At 44.4% G+C, this 24,326-nt stretch overlaps 1 non-coding gene across 1 annotated transcript; it reads right to left on the bottom strand.

Annotated features, from left to right (window-relative positions):
• Positions 1-14,023: 14,023 nt before the first annotated feature.
• Positions 14,024-14,157, bottom strand: LOC128566234 (U11 spliceosomal RNA). Its single transcript, XR_008374519.1, has one exon. It is a non-coding gene; the product is annotated as a U11 spliceosomal RNA (small nuclear RNA).
• Positions 14,158-24,326: the final 10,169 nt, after the last annotated feature.

The raw sequence follows: 24,326 nt of genomic DNA, 5'->3' as shown, positions 1-24,326 counted from the left end.
AAAAAAAAAAAAATTTATTCCTAATAATTTTTTATGCTACTGTAAATGGATTTTTAAAAAAATTTTGTTTTCCTATTGTTTGTTGCTAGTACATAGAAATAAAATTTTTTTGTACATTGACCTTGTATCCTGTTACCTTGATAAATCCACTATTCACTCTAGTAGTCTTTAAAAGATTTTTTGCGGGTGGCGCCTGTGGCTCAAGGAGTAGGCTGCTAGCCCCATATACTGGAGGTGGTGGGTTCAAACCCGGCCCCAGCTAAAAACTGCAAAAAAAAAAAAAAAAAAAAAGATTTTTTGCATTTTCTATGTTAATAATCATTCCACCTGAAAATAAAGAATTTTGCTTCTTCCTTTCCAGTCTGTATGCCTCAAGTGTTGAATAGAAGTGCTAAGAACAGAAAGCTTTTCCTTTTCCCTACCTTAGGGGAAAGGCATTCAACATATCATGATTTAGTATAATATAAGCTGTTGTTTCTTAAGTGTTCCCTTATCACATTAAGAACAGTGTCTTTTATTTGTACTTCCTGATAGTTTTTGTTATACGGGGTGGCCATAAAGTCTGTTAAATATTAAATTGCACACAAACTTTATGGATGCCCTATATCAATGAGGAGTATCATTGAATGGTTTTCCTTCACCTATGAGATAATCAAATGTTTTTCCCTTTTATTCTGTTAAAATCATTTATCACATCTGGTGATTTTGCATTGTAAACTAATTTTGTATTACTAAGTTGGTCACTGTCTTTTTTCTGTTGTTAGATTTTATTTGCTAATATTTTGCTGAGGATTTTGCATTTATGTTCATAAGGTATGTACACTTTTTTTTTTGAGACAGAGTCTCACTATGTTGCCCTTGGTAGAGTGCCATGGTGTCACAGCTCACAGCAACCTCAAACTCTTGGGCTCAAGTGATTCTCTTGCCTCAGCTTCCCTAGTAGCTTGGGCTATAGGCACCCACCACAATGCCTGGCTATTTTTTTTTTTTTTAGCAGGCCCAGGCCATGTTCGAACTCACCAGCCCTAGTCCATGTGGCTGGCACCTTAACTACTGAGTTATGGGTGCTGAGCCAAGGTATGCAAATTTTTATTGAAATGTCTTTTTTTTGGTATAGGGAATCTCACTCTATTGCCCTAGGTAGATGCCATGGCATCGTACCTCACAGCAACCTCAAACTCTTGGGCTTAGAAGCTCCTCTTGCCTCAGGCTTCCAAGTAGCTGGGACTACAGGTGCCTGCCATCATGCTCAGTTAGTTTTTGTATTTTTTTTTTTGTGGTTTTTGGCTGGGGCTAGGTTTGAACCCACCACCTCCAGCATATGGGACCGGCGCCCTACTCCTTGAGCCACAGGCACCACCCTAGTTTTTGTATTTTTAATGGGAGCCAGGCACAGGGACTCACATCTTTTTTTTTTTTTTTTTGTAGTTTTTGGCCAGGGCTGGGTTTGAACCCGCCACCTCCGGCATATGGGGCTGACGCCCTACCTCTTGGAGCCACAGGCACCACCCTCAATTAGTTTTTGTATTTTTTTTTTTTGTAGAGACAGAGTCTCACTGTATCGCCCTTGGTAGAGTGTCGTGACATCACAGCTCACAGCAACCTCCAGCTCCTGGGCTTAGGTGATTCTCTTGCCTCAGCCTCCCCAGTAGCTGGAACTACAGGTGCCCGCCACAACACCCGGCTATTTTTTGTTGCAGTTTGGCTGGGGCTGGGTTTGAACCCGCCACCCTCGGTATATGGGGTTGGCCCACTACTCACTGAGCCACAGGTGCCACCCTAGTTTTTGTATTTTTAGTAGAGATCAGGTCTTGCTTTTGGTTAAGCTGGTCTCAAACTCCTGAGCCAAGCAATCCACCCACCTTGGCCTCCCAGAGTACTAGGATATAGGTGTGAGTCACCACGTCCAACTGCATTTTTTATTAAGAGACAAGGTATTTCACTATGTTACCCAAGCTGGACTTAAACTCCTAGGCTCACCCAATCTTCCCATCTCACCTCAGGACTAGAGGTATATGGCACTGTGAGGGGGACTAGAGGTGCAAGGCACTGTGTCTGGCTGATTTTCTTCTTTTTAATTTTTTTTTTTTTTTTTGCAGTTTTTGGCCGGGGTTGGGTTTGAACCCGCCACCTCTGGCATATGGGGCCGGTGCCCTACTCCTTTGAGCTACAGGTGCCACCCTGATTTTCTTCTTTTTAAAAGATGTAATCCATATAACGTAAAATTCAGAATACAATTCAGTGGTTTTTTAGCATATTCACTATATTATGCATTACCATTATCTAATTCAGGCATCCTCAAACTTTTTAAACAGGGGGCCAATTCACTGTCTCTCAGATTGTTGGAAGGCAGGACTATTGTTTAAAAAAAAAAAACTATGAACAAATTCCTATGCACACTGCACATATCTTATTTTGAAGTAAAAAACAAAACGGGAACAAATACAATTCACACCGCCTCATGTGGCCCGTGAGCTGCAGTTTGAGGACCCCTGATCTAATTCTATAACATTTCCATCACTCCATAAAGAAACCCTGTCTATACCTATTAGCAGTCAACCCCAACTCTCCCCGGCAACCACTAATCTACTTTCTGTCTCCATGGATTTGCCTATTCTGAACATTTTATAAAATCTGAGGCCTTTTGTGTCTGTCTTCTTTGACAGAAAACCATAAGGTTTTCAATCTTTCTTCTTTGAAAACCATAAGGTTTTTAATCTTAATCCATTTTGTAGCATATAACTACTTCATTTCTTTTAATAGTTGAATTAAAAGAAATGAAGTATATCCACACTATTCTATTGTGTGGATATACCACATTTGTTTATCCATTCATCTCTTGATGGGCATTTGGATTGTTTCTACTTTTTGATTAATACTGTTATGAACATTCATGTACAAGTTTTGTATGAACATGTTTTCCATTCTCCTGGGTATATACTTAGGAATAGAATTGCTGGGTCAAATGGTTAATTCAGTTTAATTTTTGGAGAAATTGCCAAACTTTTTCTGGCTTATTTTTTATTTATTTATTTTTAATTAAATCACAACTGTGTACATTGATGCATTTATGGGGTTCAGTGTACGGAGTTGATATATAATGTGAAATGTTTACATTGAACTGATTAACACATCCATCACAATTATACTCTTTTCTTAATAGTTTTGAAATGTACCATTGCATCATGCATATGAGGTGAGGTCCTCCCAAAGTGGTAACATGGAATTACAATTTTAAACTATTCTCTTAAAGTTATAAGATTTCTTTTAAGCACTTCTTCAGCTGCATCACACACATTTTGATATGCTTTGCTTTCATTATCCTTCAGTTTGAAATATTTTCTTTCATGTGTGTTTTCTTCTTGGACTCATTAGTTATATAAAAGTATATTCTTCTTCTTCTTTTTTTGTTTTTTGAGACAGAGTCTCAAGCTGTCACCCTGGGTAGAGTGCCGTGGCATCACAGCTCACAGCAACCTCAACCTCTTGTGCTTACGCGATTCTCCTGCCTCAGCCTCCCAAGTAACTGGGACTATACGCAACTCCCACAAAACCTGGCTATTTTTTTGTTGTTGTTGCAGTTGTCATTGTTGTTTCAGCAGGCCCGGGCCAGATTCAAACCTGCCCCACCTCCGTGTATGTGGCTGGCGCCCTACTCACTGAGCTGCGGGTGCCGCCTGCTGACCCTTTTTAAAATCTCTTTATCTCTGCTAGTTCTCTTTGTCTTAGTTTACTTTATTTGACATTAATATAGCCATATCAGCTTTCTACTGATTTCTATTTGCATAGTGTGATTTTTTTTTCAACCTTTTATTTTCTACCTGTGTCTGCATACTAAAAGTTCAGTTGATCCTCGAATAACACCAGGCTTAGGGATGTCAATTCCCCTGCACGGCCAAAAATCCATGTTTAACTATTGGCTCCCCCCCCAAATTAACTACTAATAGTCTACAGTTGACTGGAAACTTTAATAATGAGATAAAAGTTGATATTATGAAACCAACATATAATCACTTACACATTAAACAAATGATAAAACACAAATATAGTCAGTCCAACAAGAAGGAGGGGAGGGCAAGAGGAAGGAGAAGGGTATTTGGTGGGATCTTGCCTAATGTGCACAATGCAAGGGTACATTTCAAAACAACTAAGTAAATTATAGGGGCAGCACCTATGGCTCAAGGAGTAGGGTACCGGCCCCATATACCCATGGTGGCAGGTTCAAACCTGGCTCTGGCCAAAAAAAAGAGTAAATTATACACATCTTACCACAAAAAATAAGTGAAGTGATGATTATAGTAATCAGTTTGATTTAAGCATTCCACATTGTATATCAAATCATCACAATGTACCTTATAAATGTAGTTATGATTTAATAAAAAATTAAATTAAAAAAGATAAAAGTTGATTAACACATATTTTGTATTTATATGTATTATATACTGTATTCTTTTTTTTTAACACAGAGCCTTGGGCGGCGCCTGTGGCTCAGTGAGTAGGGCGCCGGCCCCATATGCCGAGGGTGGCGGGTTCAAACCCAGCCCCGGCCAAACTGTAACAAAAAAAAATAGCCGGGCGTTGTGGCAGGCGCCTGTAGTCCCAACTGCTCAGGAGGCTGAGGCAAGACAATCGCGTAAGCCCAAGAGTTAGAGGTTGCTGTGAGCTGTGTGACGCCACGGTACTCTACCCGAGGGCAGTACAGTGAGACTCTGTCTCTACAAAAAAAAAAAAAAAGACAGAGCCTCAAGCTGTCACCCTGGGTGGAATGCCATAGCATCACAGCTCACAGCAACCTCCAACTCCTTAAGTGATTCTCTTGCCTCAACTTCCCAAGTAGCTGGGACTATAGGCGCCCGCCACAACATCCAGCTACTTTTTGGTTGTAGTTATCATTGTGGCAGGCCTGGGCTGAATTCGAACCCGCCAGCTCTGGTGTATGTAGCTGGCGCCTTAGCTGCTTGAGCTACAAGCACCAAGCCTATATAATGTATTCTTATAATAAAGATGAAGAAAATGTTATTAAGAACATCATAAGAAAGAAAATTATATTTGGTATTCATTAAATGGAAGTGGATCATCATAAAGGTCTTTACCTTCATCACATTCGTGTGAGGAAGAAGAGGAAGAGGAGTGGATGGTCTTTCTGTCTAGGAGTGGCAGGGGTGAAATAGTGGGGAAGGTAAGAGGAAACAGGAGAGGCAGGGACGCGGGGTGTAACTTTACAGAAATACATTGTAACTTGTCTGACACTTTTGTATTCTCATTTCTCTAAAAATGTTTCTATATGGTACCAGATCCTTCTTCCACTGTTATCTTGGGTTTTAGTCCCATACCATACATAGAAGGGTCCATGTTATTAAAGAAGTTAAAAGCAATCCTGAGCTGGGTATTATGGCTTATCTCTGTATTTCTAGCAACTCGAGAGACTGAGGCGGAAGGATTGCTTTAGCCCAGCAGCTCAAGACTCAAGTGAGCTATGATTGCACCACTGCACTCCATGCACTCAGGTCTGGACAGCCCCCCACACCTGGCTAATTTTTCTACTTTTTGTAGAGCTCTGGTCTCACTATGTTGATCAGGCTGGTTTCAAACTCCTGGCCTTCAGTGATCCTGCCAGCTCAGCCTCCCAAAATGCTAGGATTCAAGTTGTCTTCTGTTAATTCCTCTGGTATGGTCTCTGTTAGGCCATTACTTTATCTAAGATCCACATCTTGAAACATTTCATTCCCAATCATTTTTGCCAAATCCACAATCTCTTTCATGATTTCCTTGACTGGCTCTGTTATAAATCCTATGATGTCATGTATAACATCTGGACATAGTTTTCTCCAGCAAGAATTTATTGTTTGGGGCTTCATGGTTTTCATGGCTTTTTCTATAACAATGATGGTATCTTCAATGGTGTAGTACTTCCAGACTTTTGTAATGTTCTATCAGGGTTTTCTTCCATTCTGTTGACAATCCTTTCCATAGAGTCCTGTGTATCATGAGCCTGAAAGGTCCTTAATAAGACTGAATTAAAGATGCTGTGTTTAGGGGCAAGTAGACCATTTTAAAACCTTCAGCATTAAACTCATAGGGTTCTGGGTGGCAAGGAGCACTGTCCAATATCAAGAAAACTTTAACTTGGGAGGCTGAGGCAAGAGAATCACTTAAGTCCAAGAGTTTGAGGTTGCTGTGAGCTGTGATGCCACAGCACTCTACTGAGGGTGACAGAGTGAGACTCTGTCTCAAAAAAAAAAAAAAAAAGAAAGAAAGAAAAGAAAAGAAAAAGAAAACTTTAAAAGGCAGTCCTTTGGCTCGGCGCCTGTGGCTCAAGCAGCTAAGGTGCCAGCCACATACACCTGAGCTGGTGGGTTTGAATCCAGCCTGGGCCCGCCAAACAACAATGATGGCTGCAAACAAAAAACAGCCAAGCATTGTGGTGGGCGCCTGTAGTCCCAGCTACTTGGGAGGTGGAGGCAGGAGAATCACTTGAGCCCAGGAGTTGGAGGTTGCTGTGAGCTGTGATGCCACAGCACTCTACCCAGGGTGACAACTTGAGGCTCTGTCTCAAAAAAAAAGGCAGTCCTTTGTTGTCAAGATTCTTCTGATTTTAGGGAGAAAATATCAATGGAATCAATACAGAAAGGGTTCTTGTGTCCAGGGCTTCCTGTCATATAACCAAAAGACAGGTAGCCATTGTTTATCTTTTCCCTTCAAGCCTCAGGGGTTAGCAGCCTTATACCTACTAGATAAGGGTAGTCCTGATCATAAACCTAACTGCATTTGCACCAAACAGTAGAGTCAGCCTATCTCTTCCAGCCTTAAATCTTGGTGTTCACTTCTCTTCCTTCTATAAATGTCCTCTGTGACATTGTTTTCCAGAAGGGGGCGTTCTCATCTGCATTAAAAACGTGTTCAGGCAGATATTCTTTCTCCTCAAATGATTTTCTTTTTTTGTAGAGACAGAGTCTCACTTTATGGCCCTCGGTAGAGTGCCGTGGCCTCACATAGCTCACAGCAACCTCCAACTCCTGGGCTTAAGCGATTCTCTTGCTTCAGCCTCCAAAGTAGCTGGAACTATAGGCGCCTGCCACAACATCCGGCTTTTTTTTTTTTGTTGTTGTTGTTGTTGTTGTTGTAGTTGTCGTTGTTTGGCAGGCCCGGGCTGGATTCGAACCTGCCAGCTCTAGAGTATGTGGCTGGTGCCTTAGCCGCTTGAGCTACAGGCACTGAGCCGCAATTCAACTTTTTCTTGTAATGTCATGACTTTTCTCCGCTTCTTGGGAGTGTTTCCAGTGCCATTAGTGCCACTTTATGTGGGCCCCATGGTCTTAACCTTGAAAAACATGGTTTGTGGTATTACACTAAACACAATGAAAAATACTTGAGAACTGTGAAAGAGGCCAGGCTCAGTGGCTCACACCTGTAATCCCAGCCTTCTGGGTGGCCGAGGCAGGTGGATTGCCTGAATTTAGGAGTTTGAGACCAGCCTGATCAAGAGCGAGACCCCATCTCTAAAAATAGCCAGGTGTTGTGGTGGGTACCTTTAGTCTCTGCTACTTGGAAGGCTGAGCCCAAAAGTTAGAGGTTGCTGTGAACTTCTTCCGAGGGTGACAAAATGAGACTCTGCCTCAAAAAACAAAAACAAAAACAAAACGGAACTGTGAAAGATCACTTTTATGGTGATACGCAATTTACTAGAGAGATAAACTGCTCATGTGGAGATAATTAGTGTCACACAAAGCTACTCACAACACTTGAGCTCACTGCAATAGCAACAGAAGTGGCTGCCAAATTATTTAGTACGGTATTCTGCAGTTACTTTTACACAGTTATGATTTAATACTGCATCTCTGTTTACAGTTCTCTCTTAATTATGAATGGCGCCACATATAGTATGTGTGTGTGTGTGTGTGTTTGAGTCTTGATAGTTTTGATAAATTTAAACTTTTTTTCTTTTTTTTTTTTTTTTGCAGTTTTTGGCCGGGGCCAGGTTTGAACCCACCACCTCTGGTATATGGGGCCGGCGCCCTACTCCTTTGAGCCACAGGCGCTGCCCAACTTTTTTTTTTTTTTTTTGAGACAGGGTCTTGCTGTGTCACCTGGGTTAGAGTACAGCGGTATCATCAAAGCTCACTGTAGCCTCAAACTCCTGGACTCCAGCCATCCTGCTGCCTCACCCTTCCAAGTAACTGGGACTAGAGGTGCATGCCACCAGCCCTAGCTAATTTTTTCTATTTTAAGTGAAGACGGGGTCTCATTCTTGCTCAGCCTGGTCTTAAATTCCTGACCTTAAGCCATCTTCCTGCCTTGGCCTCCCAGAGTGCTAGGATTACGGGTATAAGCCACTGTATCTGGTCAAATTAATAATATAATTATTAATATAATACATTTATGTATATTTTATGGTAGTTAATGATAAAATAGGCTAGTATCTATATATATTTTATGTGTCATGACATACCTAATTTTTTAAGTTTTTGATATTTCTAGGTTATGCGATTTATGTACAAGTTTTTTCAAATTGTTGCAAATCTCCAAAAAAATTTCCAATACATTTATTGAAAAGAATCTTCATATGAGTTTATCTGCACAGTTCAAACTAGAGTTATTCAAGGGTCAAATGTATATCTCTTTTAGATATTATATATTTGGGTCTTGATTATTTAATCTTGTCTGACATTCTCTTTTACTTGGAATGTTTATATTTAATCGAATTATTAATACGATTGGGTGTAAGTCTGCATTAATTTGCTGGAGTTTTACTATGGTCTGAATGTGTCCCCATCTCCAAAATTCATGTGTTGGAAGCTTAATCCCCAATGTAACAGTGTTGGAAGGTGGGTTCTTTTGGGAGGCATTTAGGTCCTCATGAAGGGATTAATGGCACTACAAAAGGGCTTGCAGGAGTGGACTCACGCTTGCCCTTCTGCTCTTCTGCCACCTGAAGGTGCAATAGGAAGGCTCACACCAGATGCCAGCACTTTGATCTTGGACTCTCCAGCCTCTGGAATCATGAGAGACTAAATTTCTGGTTTTTATAAATTACCCAGTCTCAGGTATTGTTATGGCAGCACAAAGCAGACATAGACTGCCATAATAAAGAACCTCAGATTGAGCTTGGCACCCATCACACAGTTTATGGCGCCGGCCACATGCACCCAGGTTGGTGGGTTCCAACCCTGCCTGGGTCAGCTAAATAACAATGACAACGGCAACAAAAAAAATAGCTGGGTGGGCGTTATGGTGGGCGCCTGCAGTGGCAGCTACTTGAGAGGCTGAGGCAAGAGAATCATCTAACCCCAAGAGCTTGAGGTTGCTGTGAGCTGTGACGCCAGGGCATTCTACTGAGGGCAATGTAGTGAGACTCTGTCTCCAAAAAAGAAAAAAAAAATCCCACCTCAGATTCGGTGGCTTAAACGACAGGAATTTGTTTTCTCACAGTTCTGGAGACTAGAAGTTTGAGATCAAGGTGTTAACAGAGTTGATTACTTTTGAGGGCCATGAGAAAAGGCTCTGTTCTAGGCCTCTCTCCTTGGCTTGTAGATGGCTATATTCACATTGTCTTTCCTCCATACATGTCTGTGTCCAAATTTTCTCCTATGAGGACACCACTCATGTGTTTCATAGTCCACTTTAATAACTCAATTTAACTTAAAATGTGTGTAAAGGCTCTTCTCTCCAAATATAGTCATATTCTGAGGCCCTTGGGGTTAGGATTTCAATATAAAATTTTTTTTTTTTTTTGCAGTTTTTGGCCAGGTCTGGGTTTGAACCCGCCACCTCCAGCATATAGGGCGGGTGCCCTACTCCTTTGAGCCACAGGTGGTGCCTCCCATTTTTTTTTTTTTTTTGAGACAGTCTTACTTGTTGCCCTTGGTAGAGTGCAATGGCTTCTTAGCTCACAGCAACCTTACATTCTTGGACTCAAGCGATTCTCTTGCCTCAGCCTCCTGAGTAGCTGGGACTACAGGCGCCCACCACAAGGCCCGGCTATTTTTTTGGGGGGGGGGGAATGTAGGAGTTGTTGTAGGTGTTGCAGTTGTCATTGTTATTTAGCAGGCCCAGGCCAGGTTTGAATTCGCCAACCTGTGGGTCGCAACCCACAGGAACTGTGTTAAAGGGTCGCAGCATTAGGAAGGTTGAGAACCACTGGTGTATGTGGCTGGCGCCCTACTCACTGAGCTACGTGCGCTGAGCCTTCCCTTCAATTCTTATCTTGGATTTTTAGTTCAGATCATTTCTCTGGACCTATCTTTTAAGTTCATGGCCATTTCTTCTGCCAAGCTTTATTCAACTTTCTATTAGGTATATCCAGTGGATTTTGCATTTCAGATATTACCCTTTTCAATTCTAGAATTTCTCTTTAGTTCTTTTCTAAAGTTTCATTTCTCTGCTTAGATTCCCCACTAAAACTACCATTTTTTTTTCTTTTGAGACCAAGTCTTACTCTTTTATACTAAGTTGAGTGCGGTAGTGTCATAGCCCACAGCAATTTCAAACTCTTGGGTTCAAGCAATTCTCCTGCTTCAGCCTCCTAAGAAGTTGGAACTACAGGCGCTGGCCAGAATACCCACAACTAATTTTTCTTTTTTTCTATTTTTTCTATTTTTAATAGATTTTTTCTATTTTTTCTTTTTTTCTAGTTTTTCTATTTTTAATAGATTCTAATCTCACTCTTGCTCAGGCTGGTCCTGAACTCCTGAGCTTAAGCAATCTACCTAACTCAGCCTCCCAGAGTGCTAGGATTACAGGTGTGAACCACCACACCTGTAAAGATCACCATATTTTTATGGTGATTTTTTTTTTTTTAGAGACAGAGTCTTACTTTATCACCCTCGGCAGAGTGCTGTGGCGTCACAGCTCATAGCAACCTCCAACTCCTGGGTTTTTAGGCGATTCTCTTGCCTCGGCCTCCCAAGTAGCTGGGACTACAGGCACCTGCCACAATGCCCGGCTATTTTTTTGTTGCAGTTTGGCGGGGGCTGGATTTGAACCCACCACCCTTGGTATATGGGGCTGGCTGAGCTACAGGCACCGCCCGGTGATCTTTTTTTTTTTTTGAGACAGAGTCTCACTATGTTGCCCTTGGTAGAGTGCTATGGTGTCACAGCTCACAGCAACCTCAAACTCTTGGGCTTAAGTGCTTCTCTCTTGCCTCAGCCTCCCAAGCAGCTGGGACTACAGGCACCGGCCACAATGACCAGCTATGTTTTTGTTGTAGTTGTTGTTTAGCAGACCCAGACCGGGTTCGAACCTCCCAGCCACAGTGTATGTGGCTGGCGCCCTAACCACTAAGCTCCAGGTGCCGAGCCATATTTTTAGGATTTTAATCATATCTATAGTAGCTACTTTTTCTTTTTCTTTCTTTCTTTTTTTTTTTTTGTAGAGACAGAGTCTCACTGTACCACCCTCGGGTAGAGTGCCATGATGTCACACGGCTCACAGCAACCTCTAACTCTTGGGCATATGCAATTCTCTTGCCTCAGCCTCCCAAGCAGCTGGGACTACAGGCGCCTGCCACAACGCCTGGCTATCCTTTTTTTTTTTTGAGACAGAGCCTCAAGCTGTTGCCCCGGGTTGAGTGCTATGGCATCACAGCTCACAGCAACCTCCAACTCCTGGACTCAAGCAATTCTCCTGCCTCTGCCTCCCAAGTAGCTGGGACTACAGGCGCCTGACACAACACCCGGCTATTTTTTTTTTTTTTTTTGGTTGCAGTCATCATTGTTGTTTGGCTGACCCAGGCTGGATTCCAACCCGTCAGCTCAAGCGTATGTGGCTGGCGCCTTAGCTGCTTGAGCCACAGCCACTGAGCCATATAGCAGCTACTTTAAACACTTCGCCCACTAATTTCAATATCTAGGTTACCTCAGGATATGTTTCACTGACTGCTTTTTTCCTTGATTATGGGTTTCATTTTCCTCCTCCTTTGAATAACTAGTAAATTTTTATTGTATGCTGAACTTGAGTGGATAATAACATTTTCTTTTTTAAAAAGTTGAGTTTTGGCCAGGCGTGGTGGTTCATGCCTATAATCTTAGCACTCTGGGAGGCTGAGGCAGGTGGATTGCTTGAGCTCAGGAGTTTGAGACCAGCCTGAGCAAGTGCAAGACCCCATCTCTAAAAATAGCCAGGGGTTATGTCGGGCGCCTCTAGTCCCAGCTACTTGGGAGGCTAAGGCAAGAGAATCACTTGAGCCCAAGTGTTTGAGGTTGCTGTGAGCTGTGATGCCACAACACTGAACCCCAGGGTGACTTGAGTGAGACTCTGTCTAAATAAATAAATAAAAATAAAAAACTTGAGCTTTGGGCAGTGCCTGTGGCTCGAAGGAGTAGGGCACTGGCCCCATATACCAGAGGTGGTGGGTTCAAACCTGGCCCCAGCCAAAAACTGCAAAAAAAAAAAAAAAAAAAGATACTTGAGCTTTGTTCTGGAGGGTAATTCATTTCTGGCAGTTCTCCTTGATGTTTCTGAGACTTGGTTTTAGGTTTTCTTAAGGCAGATGTAGAGTAGCCCTTACTCTACGGAAGGGGTTAGCAAAGAGCTGATAGCTGATACGAAAAGCCAGATAGTAAATATTTTTGGCTTTTCAGGACATATGGTCTTTGTCATAACTACTCAGTTCTCCTACTGTAGTGTAAAATCAGCCACAGATGATATATAAACAAATGCATGTGGCTGTATTTGGCTTATGGTTGGCAAGATTTGGGCAGGCTATGGTCTGCCTGCTTCTGTTCTAGGTCATGGTACTTATTCTTAAGGCATGCCCTTCTGGTATATCATCTTGAGGCCAAGGATATTAGTTAAATTAAATATTTCCATTCTGGCTAGATCAGAACTAAAAATTCTCCCCACACTGTGTGGCATTTAGCATCTCCATACAATTCCCAACCCCATAGCACCAGCAACTCTTTCGAGGCCTCACAAAGTCTCACCCTGCATATTTGCAGCCTAGCTCTTGGCTAAGGTCATAGAGAACACACATATGAACCTTTGGGCATCCCCTTCTGCACAGCACACCTTGCCCTGCGCCAGCAGCCCTCAACTATGAGGTCTGCATCACTGACTCAGCAGAATGCTGTGCTTTGCGTGGGCTGCATCTCTATTTTCTGGTCATCAAATTGTCAGGCCACCTCTGGCTTATGGGGCCGAGTGCCCTACTCCTTTGAGCCACAGGTGCTGCCCTTACCTCAGTTTTTCTTATTTTTAGTAGAGACGGAGGTGTTGCTTTTTGCTCAGGCTGGTCTCGAACTCATGAGCTCAAGCAATCCACCTGCCTCAGCCTCCCAGAATGCTAGGATTACAGGTGTGAGCCACTGCGCCTGGCCACCCTGATTTGATCTTGATAGAGTTTTTTGCAATGGAAAAATCTAGGGATGTTTAGAGAAATGTAATTATGGTCTATAGTCTAGATAATAATATGGCATTATTATTTCTTGGTTGTTATGGAAAACAGTTTGGCAGTTCCTCAGAAAGTAAAAGGTAGAATTACCATGTAGTCCAGTAATTCCACTCTATAAACTGTAGCAATAACTAACACAGATATTTGCAAACGAGTGTTCATCACAGCATTATTCACACATCCAAAAGTGAAGACAATCCATATATCCATATTATCAACAGATAAATGGATAAATGTAGCATATCTATAGAAGGGAATACTATACAACCTTAGAAAGAAATTAAATTCTGATACATGAAACAACATGGATGAACCCTGAAAACATTATGCTAAGTGGAGGAAGCCACACATAAAAGGACAAATAATGTATATCTCAACTTATAAGGTAACCAGACGAAGCACATTCACAAAGACTGAAAGTAGAATAAAGGCTATCCGAGGGAATGGGGAGTTATCGTTTAATGGGTATAGAGTTTTTGTTTATGATGATGAAAAAGTTCTGGAAATGGATAGTGGTGATGTTTATACAACACTGTGAATGTATTTAATGCCACAATTTTTCACTTTAAAATTGTTAAAATAATAAATTTTATGTATATTTTATCACTTTTTTTTTAATTTTTTTTTTTTTTTCCGGGTGCCAGGACCAATGATCACCAGCTGCCCAGATACCAAAAAATTATGCTTCCGAAATCTCTTGATGTCGATTCCGCACAAAGAGCAATTGAGTTGCCCCACGTGTGCCACTCACGACAGAAGCCCTTTTTTTTATCACTTTTTTTTTAAAAAAGGATATTGTGGTTAGATAGATTAATGTCCTGTTTCTTAGGATATACACATCAAAACATTTAAGGGTGAAATGTCATAATGCCTGCAACTTACTTTCAATGGGTCCAGAAAAAAAAAAGAGAGAGAGAGAAAAGAAAGAAATGTGGCGATAACAACTGTGGATTTAGATGTACGGTACACAGGTATTAACTGTACTATTGTTTCAACTTCTCTGTAGGTCGGAAATTTTTCAAAGTAAAAAGAAAGTGCTCAATAATTTTTAAATGGAGAGGGGGCCCTCCCAGATAGAAAGAATAGCATGAGCAAAGGCAAAGAGGCCGAAGAAGTGTTTGAAGGGAGTCCGTAGTCTAGTTTGATCAGAGTGAACGGTACTAGGATGTTCTGAGAGACAAAGCCAGAAAGGGAGGTTGGTGTCAGATGGGAAAAGGCCCCGAGCAAAAGAACAGAGAGCCTGTACTGAATCTGGAAGGCAATGGACAGCACTACTGATGGCGCTTCATCCAAATATATGAAGTGACGAGATACTTCAATCAATGTAGTCATGATGCTCTGCACAGACTGAAGGGCATGACTAGCTGGGAGGTGATTACAGAAGCTGAAGCATGGAACCAGCTTGGGCTAGGTGGAGGAAGTGGGAACAAAAGGCAATTGCTTTGTGAAAACTATCAGAATTTAATAAATGAGGCCAAGCGCGGTGGCTCACATCTGTAATCCTAGCACTCTGGGAGGCTGAGGCAGGTGGATTGCTTGAGCTCACGAGTTTAAGACCAGCCTGAGAAAGAACAAGACCCCTTTTCTAAAAATAGCTGGTCAGGGGCAGCACCTGTAGTTCAGTGAATGGGGTGCTGGCCCCATGTACAGAGGGTGGAGGGTTCGCACCGGCTCCGGCCAAACTGCAACAAAAAAATAGGCAGGCGTTGTGCCAGGCACCTGTTGTCCCAGCTGCTTGGGAGGCTGAGGCAAGAGAATCACCTAAGCCCAAGAGCCTTGTGGGCTATGATGCCACAGCACTCTGCTGAGGGCAACCAAGTGAGACTTTGTCTCTAAAATAAATAAATAAATAAATAAAAATAGTAGTAGTAGTAGTAGTAGTCCCAGCTACTCAGGGGGCTGAGGCAAGAGGATCACTTAAACCCAAGAGTTTGAGGTTGCTGTTACTTATGACACCACGGCATTCTACTGAGTGTGACAAAGTGAGACTCTGTCTCCAAAAAAAAATAAAGAAAAAAAAAGAATTTAATAGGCTTGGCGCCTGTAGCTCAGTGAGTGGGGCACTGGCCACATGCACTGGGGCTGGCAGGTTCAAGCCCGGCCCCAGGCCTGCTGAACAATGACAACTACAACCAAAACATAGCCAGGCATTGTGGCAGGCACCTGTAGTCCCAGCTACTTGGGAGGCTGAGGCAAGAGAATCGCTTGAGCCCAAGAATTTGAGGTTGCTGTGAGCCATGATGCCACTGCACTCTACCAAGGGCAACATGGTGAGACTTTGTCTCAAAAAAAAAAAAAAAAAAAAGAAAGAAAAGAATTTAATAAATGGTTAAGTGTGGAAAGTAGAGTTATCACCCTGCAGTTCCGCCTGAGTGTAGAAGAGCAGAGGAAATGGAAAAATCAACAGGAGGAGCTAGTTTGGAGCTCAAGACTCAGAAATGAACTGTGAGAAAAGAGAATGAGTTTAGTTTTATCTCATCCTGTCAAATGGACTCTTCACAGTCCTTCAGATGCAAACAGGGGTCTACCCAGAAACAGAATTCTCCCTGTAAGGTCAGCTTCTCCATTAGACCAGCCTTGCCTGGACCCATGACCCATTCCCAGGGACTGTCAGGCCCTAACAGCTACCTCAGGCTCTTGGTGCCTCCAGTTCTTCTAGAGTAGTGCCCTTCAACCTAGTTCTTTCCCATCAAGCATCCACATGGTTCCAAGTCTTCTTGCCCTAACTTTCTCTCTTATCTGAGTCCTTTTTCCTTTCTAAGAGGAGAGCAATCAGAGGTACCTGCCAAGGAGTACAAGTCCTGCAGCAAACAGGTCAAGATGGGCACTCCTAGGAAGCTTAAGGGTGGATGGGCCAGACAAGGGTATTTATTTGTTCTAATGGTCAGCTGCCATTGCTGGCACTGCCTAGAGGGAAGGGAGGAAGCACAAAGGGAAGAGATAAATGAATAGGGCTGAGGTGGAGGGTGAGGCTGGGAAGGAAAACAGGAAAATGGGCAGAAAATTCTGGCTAAATGGGAAAGAAGGAGAGTCTTGGTTACTAGTAGACCAAAGGCATACATGTGTTAACAGACGCAGAGGAAAATCACTGGTTTCAGTGCCATCATTTAGCTCTTTGACGTATAACCTAAGATCCCTAACATGGAAAAGCGAAAGTTGTAATACAAGGCCTTCCAGCCATTAAGATAAAGTGAGGTCATATGTAAATGACAGTGCTTTGTAAAGCATCATAATAAAGAACCCTGAAGTAGGCTGACATAGGCCTTGATAGTAGGCACTAAGCTGTCATACCCTCCTCTCAAGTACCAGGCCTGGAGTTACTAAAGCTTTATACAGGACACAGCTACAAAGAAACCCTGACCACCTGCAGGCACCCACCTGCAGGCAGTGGAGTGGGAGCCAACTGGGGCAGCAGGACAAAGAAGAAGAGGGGCACTCTGGGGAGGGAGCAGGAGCTGCCTGGTTGCATCTCCAGTAGAAGGAGTGTTTGTGGGCCCAGAAGTCCTATATTATTCCATATCTAGGGACAAAAAAGGCAGTCAGTTGTGCCCTATGCCCCCTCTGATTACACCTCTTAAACCTCTCCCAACTTCTTTGTTATGAGGTTGACTGTACTCTCTGAGCAACAGAGGATCCCAGGAGGAATCTAAGACTTCTGATGAGTTACATGGGACTGGGCAGGATTTTCCCTATCCTCAAGCCATTCTCTTTTCAACCTTCTCTACTTGTGCCCTTCTCAAGAGATACTTCCATTCTAGGTCCTGCGGGAGTTCTCCCCTCCATGGATCATTAGACTCCTGTCTCAGGGGTCTACTTCAGAGATTCCTAGCGGAGATTCAGCATTGGGCCGGATTGGAGAAGGGCAGGGCCCAGAAATCAGCTTGAAGATGGTTTCTAAAGCCAGCTTCATTTCCTTGCCACAGATCCGCAGGGCTTGGCAAACCACTGGCATGACAGACATAGTTTCTTACTCCCATGTGGGTCACAGATGGGAAAAAATGTCCCCAGGGACGAGTGGGCCACAGAAAAAGAGGAGCCAAAAATGTACATAACCACCAAAAGAATATCCATTACTGGTCCTCGAGCCTGTCTCACGATCTTATGCTTCTGTTTCCTCACTCATGGTTCTTCACCTCAGTTCCAGGAAAAGAGATTCACAAACCCTCCTATCCATTTATGAGACCTTGTTCACTGGGGTCTCAGATGCCTGGTACCTCATGGCCCTTGCCTCACAATTATCTGCCCATTCACATTCTTCCCCTAGAAGGGACATGCAAGTCCAACAGAAGGGCCTCCTGGTAATACAGAGACCATAGCTCGGTCCCTCTCTGTGGGAAACTCATAGCCCCTCTTCATTCACTAATATTTACCACACTAACCACTTGCCAAGTAAAGGAGGAAAACACCGACCAAAATCCAGTTCCTGTCTTCTAGGATCTCACCACCTAATCAGGACTACAGATGTTTCTCCATGTATTGCAAGGCTGCAGAAAGGGTGCCCAGCTTCTCGCTGCTTCTTGACATACCCATATTTTTGACATGATTTAGGCAGTTCAAATGCTGTCTTCTTCTTGTTTCTCTCATTATATGGTGACTCATTCGTGGTCTTTCCTGCTTTTGAATCTTCCTGGCACAGTCACCTGGACCTCTCCTATGACAAATCACTTTCTACTTGAATTACACGTGTTTCGTATGCATAATAATATTCTCCACTAGTCTCTATATTTCTTGAGGGCAAAGATTGTCTTACACATTTTCATGTCCCTCACAGAAACCCATACGGTTCCATGTACATAACAGGTGCACAAAAACTGCTCATGGAATACAACTTCCACATAAAGATGATTGCTGAGCGAATAAAGGCTTGTTTGTGAAATTATTGGGAGTTCCTAGATTTTTAAAGAAAATAAGAAATACATTCTTGGGGCGGTGCCTGTGGCTCAGTGAGTAGGGCGCCGGCCCCATATGCCGAGGGTGGTGGGTTCAAACCCAGGCTCTGCCAAACTGCAACAACAAAAAATAGCCGGGCGTTGTGGCGGGCGCCTGTAGTCCCAGCTGCTCTGGAGGCTGAGGCAAGAGAATCACATAAGCCCAAGAGCTGGAGGTTGCTGTGAGCCGTGGGACACCACAGCACTCTACCGAGGGCAGTAAAGTGAGACTCTGTCTCTACAAAAAAAAAAAAAAGAAAGAAAGAAATACATTCTTATCACTAATTTAAAACTCTTTGTTAGGATTTTCCCAGTTAACACAAACACAAACTTGATGCAAGCAGCATGGAACTCTTAGGTATTCCTTATAACCATGTGTTCATCTACTCTATGAAAATACATTATTCAACATTAAGCTGTTTTCGCTTACACCATAATGTATAGGTGCTCACCTCCTCTGTGAATCTTTTTTTTTTGTGGTTTTTGGCAGGGGCTGAGTTGGAACCCACGGCCTCCGGCTTATGGGACCGGCGCCCTACTCCTTTGAGCCACAGGCGCTGCCCTCCTTTGTGAATCTTAAGAAAGGGAAAGTGGGCGGCACCTGTCGCTCAGTGAGTAGGGCGCCGGCCCCATATACCGAGGGTGGTGGGTTCAAACCCAGCCCCGGCCAAACTGCAACAAAAAAAATAGCCGGGCGTTGTGGCGGGCACCTGTAGTCCCAGCTGCTTGGGAGGCTGAGGCAAGAGCTGGAGGTTGCTGTGAGCCGTGTGACGCCACGGCACTCTACCGAAGGCGGTAAAGTAAGACTCTGTCTCTACAAAAAAAAAAAAAAAGAAAGGGAAAGTATCTTCCCTACTATGCAGCGTTGGACCTTGGAGCCTCCCTGGATGCTGTGTGGGTGTGTGGTAATGATACAAACCAGATTACAGCTAAAGGAAGGTGATCCGCTGGCCTTATATATATTACCTTGGATTAAGAAGCCTCAGGCTTCCCCATCAAAATCAGTCTATAAAACCATACTGCCTTGGAGAACGGATTTGCCCAGAAACAAAAGAAGTGACTTCAAGTATTAGGAAAAGGTTTTTTTGTTGTTGTTTTGTTGGTTTTTGAGACAGTCTCACGCTGTCACCAGGGGTTGAGTGCCATAGCCTCATCATAGCCCAGAGCAACCTCCAACTCCTGAGCTCAAGCAATCCCCCGGTCTTGGCCTCCCAGAGTGCTAGAATTACAAGCGCGAGCCACCATGCCGAACCTTAGGAAAAGGTCTTACATTGGCTAAGGAATGTTTTTAAAATCATCAGAAATGATAGCTGGGACTTAGGATGGCACTTACTATATACAGGCCCTGGGCTAAAAACTTACATACATTATCTCACTTAATCCTCTAAAACCTGAGACGGTACCATCATTATCCCTAATTTTGCAAATGCTGAAACCGAGGCCCATGAAATGTAATAACTTCGCCTAAAGTCACAAACTCGTTTCTCTGATCCAAGACCCCAGGCTTAGATTCTTGCTCAAACCATCCCAGTTCCTTCTCTTTCTTCTTTCACCTGGTGTGCAATAGGGGCAATGAACCCAGCTGTGCGTAAAATAACCACAGCGCAAGAAGAGACCTTACGGTATCATCTACTCCTACCTTCTTATTTCACAGACAAGAAACTCGGAGAGATAAAAGAACTTGTCCTTTAGGTTACACAGAGCCGGGGGCTGCTCTGCAATGGAACTGCAAAGCCACTAGAATTCCAGTCCCCGCCTCATTTGAGAGAGCGGAGAGCTGAACTGAACCCCACGGGAACTGCGAGCCGCCCTGGGTGCCGAATCAGAAGCAGAGCCCATCCAGCCCCGGTCGGCTCGTTGTCCTGCCGGACGCTCTACCTGCACGTTCACCTGTGGCACAAACCATCCCCGGGACTGCCAGCGCCTGGTCCGCCCATGTGTACCTGTGGGCGGCGCGCGGGCCCTCGGCAAGGCAAGTGGGGCTGCGGGGGCCCCTTTTGCCCTCAGAACGCCGAGGCCTCAGGAGCTCGCGGCCCCCAGGATGACCCGGAGAATTTGGAAATGCAGGTCCCAACAGGCAAGGATGGCCAGGCGTCCTCCCCTCAAGCCCCCTACTTTGTCCGCTCATCCATTTGCAGACCTTGCTCCAGATAGCGCACCTCAGGAAGAAGAAACACCTCGCTCGGCTGAGCCAAGGGTCTGGGACTCTGGAGAGCGATGTTCCCATGGAAACGAGAGGAAGCTCTTTGCGCCTGCGTAGACGCGCGAGGCACGCTGGGAAATGCGGTTTCCACGTTATTGCTGGAGGCCAGCGGAACCGACGCAAGAGGGCGCCCGAAAGTCGCAATCGGTTTAGACAAGCGAGGTTCACCTGCAGGTTCAGGAAAGCCCGCGGAGGCCTGAAAGGGAGCGTCTCTGGACTACGGCTGCGAAGTATCTGGGATGCAGGGTGAGCGTGCGGAAGCGCAGTCTTCTCAGCGCGTTTGATTTTTCTATTCGAAAAATTGGCGTAACAAGGCGCTGTGTTGAATGGGGTCAGGGCGGCCGTGTCCGAGGCCTGGCCCTACCCTGGGTGGGAGAACGTTCTGACGTGGGGGGGAGCTGGCCTAGGATGACCAGAGACTTGGGCTCTTGGACGCAGCTGAAGTTTCAAGTCCGGCAGGTCGACGGCTCCCGCTGCTAAGAGGCTGCTGTATCGGGTGGTAGTTGAATGGGAACTCCCAGAGCAGGGACCATCCTGATTCTCCCTCTCGGAAGTTCCTAGAGCTCTAGCGCTTCTGGACTCAGAGCTCGCCTTGGGCAGAACTGTGAAATCAATGAGTTGACTGCCCAGGAATCACTTTCTCCACTCCTGAGTTGTTTATGGATTGAGAATCTGGAAACCTTGAGATCTAATTCAGGTTTTTAAATTTTTTTTTGTAGAGACAGAGGCTCCTTTTATCGCCCTCGGTAGAGTGCCGTGGCGTCACACAGCTCACAGCAAGCTCCAACTCCTAGGCTTAGGTGATTCTCTTGCCTCAGCCTCCCGAGTAGCTGGTACTACAGGCGCCCACCAGAAGGCCCGGCTATTTTTTTGTTGCAGTTTGGCTGAGGCCGGGTTTGAACCCGCCACCCTCGGTATAGGGGGCCGGCGCCCTACCCACTGAGCCACAGTGCCGCCCTAATTCAAGTTTTGTTATAGACTTACTAGTTACTTCTCTGAGCCTCAGTTTCCTCATTTCTAAAATGGTGGTTATTATAATGTCTGCCCTTTCTCCCTCTGGGACTGTTGCAAGCTGATGACATAGGCTGGACAGGCCTTGAAGAAGATAGGCATTCCTGGCTCGGTGCCCGTAGCTCAGTGGCTAGGGCGCTGGCCACATACACCGGGGCTGGTGGGCTCCAACCCTGCTTGGGCCTGCTAAAAACAACAATGACAACTACAGCCAAAAAATAGGGGGTCATTGTGGCGGGAACCTGTAGTCCCAGCTACTTGGGAGGCTTTGAGGTTGCTGTGAGATGTGATGCCACAGCACTCTACCGAACATAGCCTTTGCTTCAGCAATTCTGGAAATATGTCAGACAGATTTAGTGGTCATGTATGTAAGAGTACTTAATGAATTGTTACTTGGAATGGGGGGAGAAAACTGTAAACAACTTAAATGTTCATCAATTAATGACCAAGTAAATAAATGGTTTCCATGATATGGAACATACGTGGGTTTTATTTATTTACTTCTTTTCTTTCTTTCTTTTTTTTTGTAGAGACAGAGTCCTACTATGTCACCCTCGGTAGAGTGCTGTGGCATCACAGCTCACAGCAACCTCAAACCCTTGGGCTTAAGCAATTCTCTTGCCTCAGTCTCCCAAGTAGCTGGGACTACTGGCACCCATCACAATGCCCGACTATTTTTGTTGTTGTTGTTGCAGTTGTTAAGCTGGCCTGGGCCAGGTTCGGACCTGCCATTCTTGGTTTATGCAGCTGGCGCCACAACCACTGTGCTATGGGCGCCAAGCCTTATTTACTTCTTTTCTTTTCTTTTTTGCAGTTTTTGGCTGGTGCCGGGTTTGAACCTGCCACCCCCAGCATATGGGGCTGGTGCCCTACTCCTTGAGCCACAGGCGCCGCCGCCTTATTTACTTATTTTCATAACAGCCTATCATTGAAGAATGTGTGGTTTTTTAAATGAGGCACACCTTTACTGTTTTATTTTATTTTATGTAACGTTCTGTTATTTTTGTTAAGAGACAAGGTCTCATTGTTGCCCAGGCTAGACTACAGTGGCATGATCCTAGCTCACAGCAACCTCAAACTCATGGGCTCAAGTGATCCTCCTGCCTCAGCCTCCCAACTGGTTGGTACTACAGATGCATGCTATGACTACCAGGCATGGCTGGCCCACCACCATGCCTGGGTAATTTTTCTATATTATTTTTGTAGAGCCAGGGGTCTCACTATGTTGCTCAGGCTGGCCTCAAACTCCTGGTTTCAAGTGATCCTCCTGAAGTGCTAGGATTATTGACATGAGCCACTATACTTGGACTGTCCATATTTTCTAAGCAAATAGTTTTCTCTCCAGTCTTTGTTTTTCTGCTTGCTGAATTCTGACTTCTCAGAGTCCTCAGGGATTCTAGTCAGCCTTAAAGGTTTTAGTTCATGATTGAACCCTGCCTTCTCAGCTGCATGGCCTGCAGGAGTGTAGGGCTTGGCCTTGGCTTCCCTCCTGACACTGTCACCCCCTCCCACTGCAGTCTTAGCCTAGGTCTACTGAAAGGGCAACCTGCGACTCCTAGTTGGCTGTAGAATGAGGTACAGCTTTTAGTGCATGCTCAGCAGGGTGGGTCAGGAATCAGAACTAGATTCCCTGTACCCCACCTTGTGAGCCTAGGCATGCCACTCCAATAGGTGCAAATGATTCCTCTTCTGGAGAATATGAGAGAGACTGAATTCTAGCAATGTAAAGGTGACATATAAAAATATATCAAAGTAGAGAGGAGTACTTAAGGATTTCCTGGTCTAGTGCTTTTTTTTTACAGGAAGATTCAAGATGAAGTAACTTAAAAGTGGTAAAGCCACAGTTAGAACCCAACTCTCCTCCCTTCAGCACCTCATTGTTAGAACAGTGCTGGGAGTCCTTCCAGGGTCTGGCTGAAATTCATTCTTAAAACTGGGTATGAAGGCTGGTGGCCCGTAGCTCAGTGTTAGGGTGCTGGCCACATGCACCAGAGCTGGTGGATTCAAACCTGGCCTGGGCCTGCTAAAATAAACAAACAAAAAAATAGCCAAGTGCTGTAGCAAGTGCCTATAGTCCCAGCTACTTGGGAGGCTGAGGCAAGAGAATTGCTTGAGCCCAAGAGTTTGAGGTTGCTGTGAGCTGTGACACGCTCGGCACTCTACTGAGGGCAACAAAGTGAGACTCTGTTTCAATTAAAAAAAAAAAAACAACTGGATATGAAGTCTCAGTGAGCATGTCTGGTGCCAGCTCCTACCTCTGAGGCCTATTTTGAGGGATGGAGTTGGGTGTCACCCCTTTCCCAAAGCAGTGTGTAATGTGTCCTAGGGTAAAGAGAGGGACTTCAGGAAGAAGGGATCAAAGTGACAACAAAGGAACCACTAACTCTTCTTGAACAATAAAGTTGAGCAGAAGGAAACCCTAGGCAGGAGTGGTCAAAGCACCTTCTTTCTCAGGCAGCAATGGCTGGCTTGGAAAATTGGGCTTTTGGGGGATTTGGATTCTTGGGACACAAAATATGCTCTAGAACAGTGGTTCTCAATCTTCCTAATGCTGCAGCCCTTTAATACAGTTCCTGTGGGTCACGACCCACAGGTTGAGAACTGCTACTCTAGAACTAGCACCAAATGGAATCTGGAACAGGCTTGGTTTTATTCCAGGTGGCAGCAGCTTCCACTTCCTCTTGGGTAACTCCCTTTAGCTGTCCCATCAGAGCCACATGCCTGCTGTCCATTTACCTAGGCCCTGCCCTAGGAGATGAGGGAGATAGCATTGGCTTCTCCTCCTCTTTTCTTA

Source organism: Nycticebus coucang, chromosome 14 (genome assembly GCF_027406575.1).
Source record: "Nycticebus coucang isolate mNycCou1 chromosome 14, mNycCou1.pri, whole genome shotgun sequence".
Lineage (NCBI taxonomy): Eukaryota > Metazoa > Chordata > Mammalia > Primates > Lorisidae > Nycticebus > Nycticebus coucang.
Note: the sequence above shows the minus strand (reverse complement) of the source record. Positions and strands in the feature narration are given on the sequence as shown.